The sequence below is a fragment of the Sorex araneus genome, chromosome 1, assembly GCF_027595985.1.
Source record: "Sorex araneus isolate mSorAra2 chromosome 1, mSorAra2.pri, whole genome shotgun sequence".
In the NCBI taxonomy this organism is placed as follows: Eukaryota; Metazoa; Chordata; class Mammalia; order Eulipotyphla; family Soricidae; genus Sorex; species Sorex araneus.
In genome coordinates this window covers 315314961-315323997 of record NC_073302.1, presented here as the reverse complement: position 1 = coordinate 315323997, position 9037 = coordinate 315314961, and the positions used below count along the sequence as shown (strand labels likewise).

The following is a 9037-nucleotide window of genomic DNA, read 5'->3' as shown; positions in this document are numbered from 1 at the left end:
CAGAATCCAGGTTTTATAGGTGGGTTCCTTATTTTCTTCCCATTCCCCAGACTCCCTGCACCCTTTCACTGAAAAGAACCTTGCAGATCTCAGACGTCCCGGCTCTTCCCCCCAGCACCATCTCCGGAGCTGCAGCCGCGCCCCGCCTTCTGCAAGACTCCCGAGCACGAAGGGGATCCCCCTGCTCCTTCGCCCCAGCTGCCCAGACAGAGAGAAGCCAGCAAGGCTCAGCTCCAGGCCCTGCCCAAGGACCAGGGAGGCAGCCGGTCCCACCAGTCCCCCACCCCGACCAGAGAGCCCCGCTCCCCGCGGCGACCTGCTGGTCCAAGTAGCTGCTGCGTTGCAGGCCCGCGGGGAGGGAGCGGCCAAGCCCGGGTCCGGCGGAAAACAAGTTTTCAGCGAGAAACAGGTTCCAGCGAGTAACCGGAATGCTGGCCGGGGGGGAAAAAAACCTCAGCCTGCACTTTTATGCCCTTAGACATTAAGTTTCGGTTTCCTTTTCCTTAGCCTGAACTCTGGTTTCGATTTCCTTTTTGAGTCATAGTTGAGAGGAATAGGCGGTAAGTTGGAGCGTCCTCCTGCCCAGCTGGAACGAGGAGAGGGCGGAGGTAAAGGTAGGAGCATCAATAACAAAGTATGTTTGTAGGCAGAAAATCCTGGACCTGTGGACCAGAAAAAAATTAAGAAGCGTTTAATAAGGTAAAATATGGACATTGTGGAATCTGAAATTCCACTGAAAGATGTGGCCCGACTAACTGTGTTTTTATTATTTGTGTTCGCTTTGATTATTCTTTAGTCGGGCTTATGTGTTTATTTTTTAAATATTTGTTGACTTTGGAGGGTCACACACAGCAGTGCTCAAGGGTTACTCCTGGCTCTGCACTCAGGAATTACTGAGTTCAAATTCACTTTGAATGGAAACAGAAGTTTCCAAATCTTCCTGGTAGAAAATGGTGAGTTTTTAGGTGACTAACTTGATTTTTCTTTTGTAGAGTTTGGGTATGAACCCACTTAATAAAAATAACAAAATAAAATCTGTAGCACACATTACTAAGAACGCTTAGATTGCATGAAGAAAATTAATAAAGAATGTACTGCTGGAAAGTTATATCCATAATGGTCCTGTATAGTCACATATTTGCAGGATGTGTTTTTTAAATACATTTCATTTCTGCCTTACACCACAACTGAGAGTTTACACAAATATGTTCTACTCTAAAGTAGAAAATATTGGTAGGCTTCAATAAATGCCATTACTTTTAAATGATGTAAACAAACAGGGAGAGAAGGAAAGTATGTAGGAATATAAAAGGTTGGAATTCTTGTTCTAAAAGCTCCAGATAACTCCCTGGATTTAGAACTTTGCTCTCATAGCCATGGCGACATAGGAAGCCACATATCTGTTTGACCTCATGGAAAGAGCAGATATATAGGTGATATTCCACAGGAAAAACAACAGAAAGTTGTGAGTCACCTATTTTCCTATCACAAAAGGAAGCCTATCACAAAACCTATCACAAAATTAAATAGGTGGGGATGCAAAGAATAGGCATGTCTTATATCCATTTCGTTTTACTCATTTGAATGTACTCATTCAATTACTCATTTTATTATTTATTTATTCATTGATGATAAAGTTCAGAAAGAAATAAAAATACCCGGAACTTGATGTGTGACAAATCATTAGTGATGACTACACTTTAGACCCATCTTTCACTGGTACATCTAATTGTCCCTATAAATCGTACTCTAGATCAACCCTAAAACTGCTGTGTTAAAAACCATTAATGATGCTCCAGTGAAGGAGAAATCTTCGCAGCACTTGTATAGCCAATGCTTAGTTTATTTCCCTCTTCAAAACATTTGAAAGAATTTTCACCCACCTTTCTTTCCCCCAAAAAAGTTTCTTCTCTCTTGCTTTCAGTTGATGTAATTTTCAGATAGGCTTTTTCTACCTTTCCTGACAATTAGTGGTGTTGTCACATAGCATGGACTCAATTGAGATGCCTGAGAATCACTGCTACATCTTCATCTGCCTGAAACCCAGAAAATTTGAACTTCTTATTAGGAGTCTTAAGGAATCTAGAATCTCTGTTCCAGCTTTCCAAAGCTCATTTCTCACTCGATTTCTCCAATAACCTTAACTCTCCTGACTCCTACCGGCTCCTCTATTGTTCATTTTCCACCCTGATGCTGAGGTTATCTTCCTGAATACACCCTGTTACACTTGAGCATATCTTCATTGCTGGGAGTTTATCTAGTTATAAGGTTATAAAATGGGACCTTTTTGACAAGAGTGATGTGACCTCTGGATCTAGTAGAACACGACTGATAAAATATTTTTGTCACATAAGTGAAACTTGCTAAGTAAATTCAGCTGATCTGACTGATAAACTATTCGAGTACGGATCTTTGTCCACTGAATGGGACACATATCTAATGACTAGAGAGGACTTCATAATTCCCTACAGATCATTTAGAAGCCTGGCGTGTCAGAGTTGTCCAAGATGACAAGGCAGCACTGAAATCTTTGGCCATACAATATAATCCCCTGAAAGTAATTTAAATCTTCCTGATGACAATTTTTTCAGGAATAGAAACCTCCCTAATATTTAGTAAGGCAGGCTCTTGACCTGGAGAGAGAGGACCAAATATCAAGGTGGTCATCAAAAATATGAATTTGGGGTATGCTCCCCTTTATGACCACTAAAAGCCAGGTGAAGAATCTGTGTGGCACTGGTGTAGGAGTTCATGTCACCATGGGATGAAAATTTAGTTCTATCAACACCTGTTGCAATGGTGAGCCACACAGAAGTGTCCATTTTCTCCTTACAATATACATAAGAGTTTTTTGCAGAAACAATTGAGCCTCTTATTTTTTTTTAATTTTTTTAATTTTATCGAATCACCGTGAGATAGTTACAAGCTTTCATGTTTAGGTTACAATCTCACAATGATCAAACACCCATCCCTCCACCAGTCCTCATTCCCCACCACCAATAACCGGGGTGTACATCCCCTTTCCCACCCTCCTCCTACCTCTATGGCAGAAAATATTCCCCATACTCTCTCTCTACTTTTGGGCATTATAGCTTGCAACACAGACACTGAGAGGTCATCTTGTTTGGTCCATTATCTACTTTTGGCATGCATCTCCCATCCCAAATGGTTCCTCCAGCCATCATTTTCTTAGTGATCCCTTCTCTATTCCATCTGCCTTCTCCCCTCCACTCATGAAGCAGTCTTCCAGCAATGGGGCAATCCCCCTGGCCCTTGTATCTACTGTCCTTGGGTGTCAGCCTCATGTGATGTTATTTTATACTCCACAAATGAGCGCAGTCCCTCTATGTCTGTCCCTCTCTTTCTGACTCATTTCATTTAGCATGATACTCTCCATGTTTATCCATTTATAAGCAAATTTCATTACTTCATCACTCCTAACAGCTGCATAGTATTCCATTGTGTAGACGTACCAAAGTTTCTTTAACCAGTCATCTGTTTTAGAGCACTCGGGTTGTTTCCATATTTTGACTATTGTGAACAGTGCTGCAATGAATATATAGGTCCAGATGTAATTTCTACTGTGCTTTTTTGCATCCTCGGGATATATTCCCAGAAGTGGTATTGCAGGGTCATATGGAAGCTCAATTTCTAGGTTTTAAAGGACTGTCATATTGTTTTCCAGAAAGGCTGGACCTGTCTGCATTCCCACCAACAGTGATGGAGCGTCCCTTTTTCTCCACATCCATGCCAGCACTGGTTGCTTTTGTTCTTTTGAATGTGTGCCAGTATCTGTGGTGTGAGATGATATCTCATTGTTTTGATTTGCATCTCCCTGATGACTAGCAATGTGGAGCATTTTTTCATGTGCCTTTTGGCCATTTGTATTTCTTTTTTGAGGAAACTTCTGTTTATTTCTTCTCCCCATTTTTGATGGGGTTGGAGGTTTTTTCTTGTACAATTCTACTAGTATTTTAATGGTAATAGATGCGCTTATATCCTTGATATTAATCCCTTATCAGATGGGTATTGGATAAATATTCTTTCCCATTATGTGGGTTCTTTCTGCATTTTTGTCACTGTTTCTTTTGAAGTGTAGAAGCTTCTTAGTTTGATGTCGTCCCATTTGTTTATGTTTGCTTCCACTTGCATGGTCAGTGCTGTTTCATCCTTAAAGATGTTTTTAGCTTCAATGTCATGAAGAATTCTGCCTACATTTTTTCTATGAACCTTATAGACTCATGTCTGATATTGAGGTCTTTAATCCACTTTGATCTGACTTTGGTGCCTGGCATTAGACAGAGGTCAGAGTTCACTTTTTTGCAGGTAGTTATCCAGTTTTCCCAGCACCACTTGTTGAAGAGGCCTTCCTTGTTCCGCTTTGCATTTCTTGCTCCTTTGTCAAAGATTAAGTGACCATACATTTGGGGATCTGTGACAAGATATTCAACTCTGTTCCATTGGTCTGCAGGTCTGTTTTTATCCCAATGCCATGATGTTTTAATTACTACTGCTTTGTAGTAGAGTTTGAAGTTGGGGAAAGTGATGTCACCCATCTTCTTTTTTCCAAAAATTGCTTTAACTATTAGTGGGGGGTTATTGTTCCATATAAATTTCAGGAGTGTTTTGTCTATTTCTTTGAAAAATGTCGTGGTTCTCCTGATAGGGACTGCATTAAATTTGTATAGTTCTTTGGGCAGTATTGCCATTTTGATAATGTTAATTCTCCCTATCCACGAGCAGAGGATGTGTCTCCATTTCCTAGTGTCCTCTTTTATTTCTTGAAGTAGTGTTTTGTAATTTTCCTTGTATAGGTTCTTCACCTCTTTGGTTAAGCTGATTCCAAGGTACTTGATTTTCTGAGGTACTATTGTGAACGGGATTGTTTTATTAATGTCTCTTTCTTCTCTTTCATTATTTGTATATAAGAAAGCCATGGACTTTTGGGTGTTGGTTTTGTAGCCTGCCACTTTACTATATCAACTTATTGTTTCTAGGAGCTTTTCTGCAGAGTCTTTAGGGTTGTCCAAGTATAGTATCATATTGTCTGCAAATAGTGATAACTTGACCTCTTCCTTTCCTATCTGTATGCCCCTGATATCTTTTTCTTGTCTAACTGCTATGGCCAGGACTTCCAGTACTTATATTGAACAGGGGTGGCAAAAGTGGGCAACCTTGCCTTGTGCCCGATCTTAGAGGAAAGACTTTCAGTTTTTCCCCATTGAGAATGATACTTGCTGTGGAGCCTTTTAAACCAATTAAATCAACTGCAAGTGGCTCTAGAGAAGTAAAAATTCTGCTGAAAACTTTCTTGATTTCTCCATCTCTATCAGTGTGTATTCTCCAATATCAAATGAAATGAGGAATGTTTGGTAAATATTACAGTCTTAATATATATATATAGACTTATATTTTGGAAATATATGATGAAAGAGCTTTCCGGAGTTCTTTAACTCACAGGGAAAAAAATTTGGACCATGACCTAAGAATATGTAAAAATACAATTATTGGTCAAAACATCCAATGCCAAGGTGACTACTCAATGTTTGTTCAATAGTACTAATGCTTGTGTGGCCTCTCTTTCAGTGTCATTTTCATGAAAATAGTAACAATTCTCTGAGCTCCTTCATAAGAACTGTGATAACTCCAATAACAAAATCTTCCAATTCCTTTGGACCAAAGTAATTTGAAGAAAATGTATATAATCTCTCAAAAGCCATGCACTACTTTTTCAACTCCTGGAGAAACCCATATTTTCTCTGAAACATATATCTCTCTCTTTCTTCTCTCCCCTCACATTTCTCCAAGTAAATTACTATGTAAATTTCTAATATTCTGTTGGAAGGCTCCTTGGTTAAGTAGACTGGTTTGCAAATAACACTTATGAATCATATAAAATTTATAAATGTGGACTGTGTCACCTCTAGATTATAAAAAGGACTAAAATATTGGACTTTTGTTAATGTTTTACGGGCTGAGCGGCCCAACAGCTGGGTCTTGACATGGTCAGAAATGGAACACTATTGAACTGGGTTCATCAAGTAAATTTCAGAAATTTTATCAGGGTGGCAGAGTCTGGTATAACATGTGGAACAATGGCAAGGTTCCCTTTTTGTATGCCCCTTTGTTAGTACTTGCATGTCCTAACAAAAACCCTTTCATATTGATAAATGAATTAATATTTTCCCCAGAAGAGGTCATGTAATTAAATCCTGTCTTCCAGGAGAAAGCAGGGAATAGATTTAGGATCTTGCATGCAAATAGCATATACAATGGCAAGATTACTAAAATCCCTGTGGGTATTTTAACCACATTCAGTGAGAAGGTAGTAAGGTACTGTGTCTCTTCAGAAACAAAGACAGGACTTGTAGCTGAGAGTTGCTGAAACAACACTGAGTAGAGCCTATTACCCCAATCTATAATAGTAAATCACACACTGATAAATACATAGTTATAGATATAGATAGTATAGTTCAGCATTCTTCAGCCCTTTACACTTTTGGACTGGCACCTATTTATAGACCAGTCCACAGACACTTTGGCTGGTTTCAACTTTTCTATAACTGTAACCTGGTAGCTGTTCATGAAATGGTGGTTGAAGACCACCAGACATAGTATATCATATGTTAGTTGGACTGAGTCAGTAATTTTAATAACATTGGCTATGGGGCATCAATGTCTTTCTGGAGCCCACTGGCATATGTTGGCATAATCTACTGTGAAAAACCATTCATTCTTTTCAGAAATTACGTGCATGCCATCTTTGGCAGTTAGAGAAGCCGTGATCATAATCACCTCTCCATTCATTAGATCTTATTTCACAAAAAAATTTAATTCAATATTATTTGACTGTTTACTTTTTCTGTTTGTGGAGGAATTATTTCAAGAGTTTACCTGCCACATTGCTTTGAAATTTAATGCTTATTCATTTTACAGATTGAATCATTTTTAAAAGTTTAGATTGATGCATGCTTTCCAAATATTATAATATTAGAAGCTTTTATTATAAATAGAATTTATTTCCTAACAAATTTGTTTAGGTTGTAATTCTGTAATCTTAAGCTTAATACTAAATTTACAGATACTAAATTTATGTCACTGTCACTGTCATCCATTGCTCATCGATTTGCTCAAGCGGGCACCAGTAATGTCTCCTTTGTGAGACTTGTTACTGTTTTTGGCATATTGAATATGCCATGGGTAGCTTCTGTCATGCTCTGCCATGGAGGCGAGATACTCTCGGTAGCTTGCTGGTTTCTCTGAGAGGACGGAGGAATTGAACCAGGGTCAGCCATGTGCAAGGCAAAATGCCCTATCCACTGTACTATCACTAATAATAATTTCACAGGCTTGTCTATGGGAAAGTAAGTAAGTATGCAACAATGTATTTTTCTCATTATACTGTTGAAATAAACATCGCAATGAAATCACAAATGTAGATATAGAATTGAAATAAAAGCACTGGATCTGTGATATTCCTGCCACTGGCTTTTATTAACACCTGTTGGCCAGTCAGTGAGAGAAAATACAGGGGACTAAAGATAGGCCACTTCTGGAAATTCTTTTCCAAAATAGTGCTGAATAAATTGCCTAGCTAAAGAAGTAGATAGGACAGACCTCAGAATTTTATATGGTGATGCAACTGTCTTCAATGGTTGGCATTTTTTAAATGTCTAAACCTTCCTTTGGTCCAACAGCTGACTTCCTCCTTTGTCATATTCTTCCTTCTGTTTTCTTAGAGACTGACAGCCCCATCCTCCCATTTTAGACATTCTTGAGTAAGCAGCTCTGGAAATGGTTATTCAGCTGTCACTACACATCTAGCAGCAACTACTCCACTTGGGAGCCTGAGTGTGACTGTCACTCTAGTCATTTGCTTAAGTAGCCCCAGAGTGTAAAATGCAAACTTTAAGAGAAAAGGAATGGTTTAATTTTTTATCAGACCAACCGGGTTCCATCCCCAATACCATATAGGATCCCCAGGTTGCCAGGAATGATCCCTGAATGCAGAACCAGGAGAAAGCCCTGAGCACAAACAGGCATGGTACCCCCCAACCACCCAAAACAAAGTTTTAAGTTTTGGCTTGAAATTTTTTAAAAAGTTACCCTTACTTAGGCCAAATAAATCTCAAAACTATTTAGAATTATGTAAGTAACTATTGAATTCACTGTCCCTGTATCACTGTCATCCCATTGCTCATCGATTTGCTCAAGCTTGCAGCAGTAACGTCGCCATTGTGAGACTTATTGTTACTGTTTTTGGCATATGGAGTACACCAAGGGTAGCTTGCCAGGCTCTGCCATGCGGGCGAGATGCTCTCGGTAGCTTGCCGGGCTCTCCAAGAGGGGTGGAGGAATCAAACCCGGAAAGGGAATGCCCTACCCACTGCACTATCACTCCAGCCCTTTAATTATATAATTAAATATTAAATATATTTATACCTATATAAATATATAATTACAAAATTTTTCTATACTGGAAAAAAAACAACTGTCACCCAGTCAACCCTTTGTATTAGCTCAACTTAAAACATTTAAATGTTTGTCTATAAACATGATGTTTATGTTTTAAATAATACATTCATATTTTAAATATAAATTAATATCTTCTATGCATTATTATTCTATAATGAGATCTTTTGAAGCACACATATTTTGTATACATCATTTAGAGTGCCTCTTTAAAATTACATGAGTCTGGGACCCTCTGCGCCTAAAGACTTTGATTCCAAAGATGTAACACATTCGGGCATCCAGCGCAGCATCCGAGAGCGATGCACTGGGACACCAAACTGGGCTACAACTCTGTGCTGCCGGGGGTGGATTTTTTTTTTTTGTCCTCCCCACTCTGTCTTCCTGCACGGAAAGCGGTGGGCTGGCGGCACCCATGTGGCAGGCGCCATCTTCTGTGACTCCAGACCCACAGGTATTCGGATTTTACTTTGGGGGCTCCCAGGAACTCATGGGAAGGGGGCGTAACCGGCACGCCCTCGCCCAGATAAACCCGGAGCCGCTGAGCGCGAATCGGACCCTCTGC

General features: G+C 39.5%; 1 protein-coding gene across 1 annotated transcript in view; it reads left to right on the top strand.

Annotated features, from left to right (window-relative positions):
* Positions 1-627: 627 nt before the first annotated feature.
* The window catches only part of PALLD (palladin, cytoskeletal associated protein), a 499224-nt gene continuing 490814 nt past the window's right edge, over positions 628-9037 (top strand). Inside the window, exon 1 of the mRNA XM_004610370.2 lies at positions 628-699. The gene's annotated coding sequence lies outside the window, so the exon portion shown is untranslated. The remainder of the gene's footprint in view (positions 700-9037) is intronic.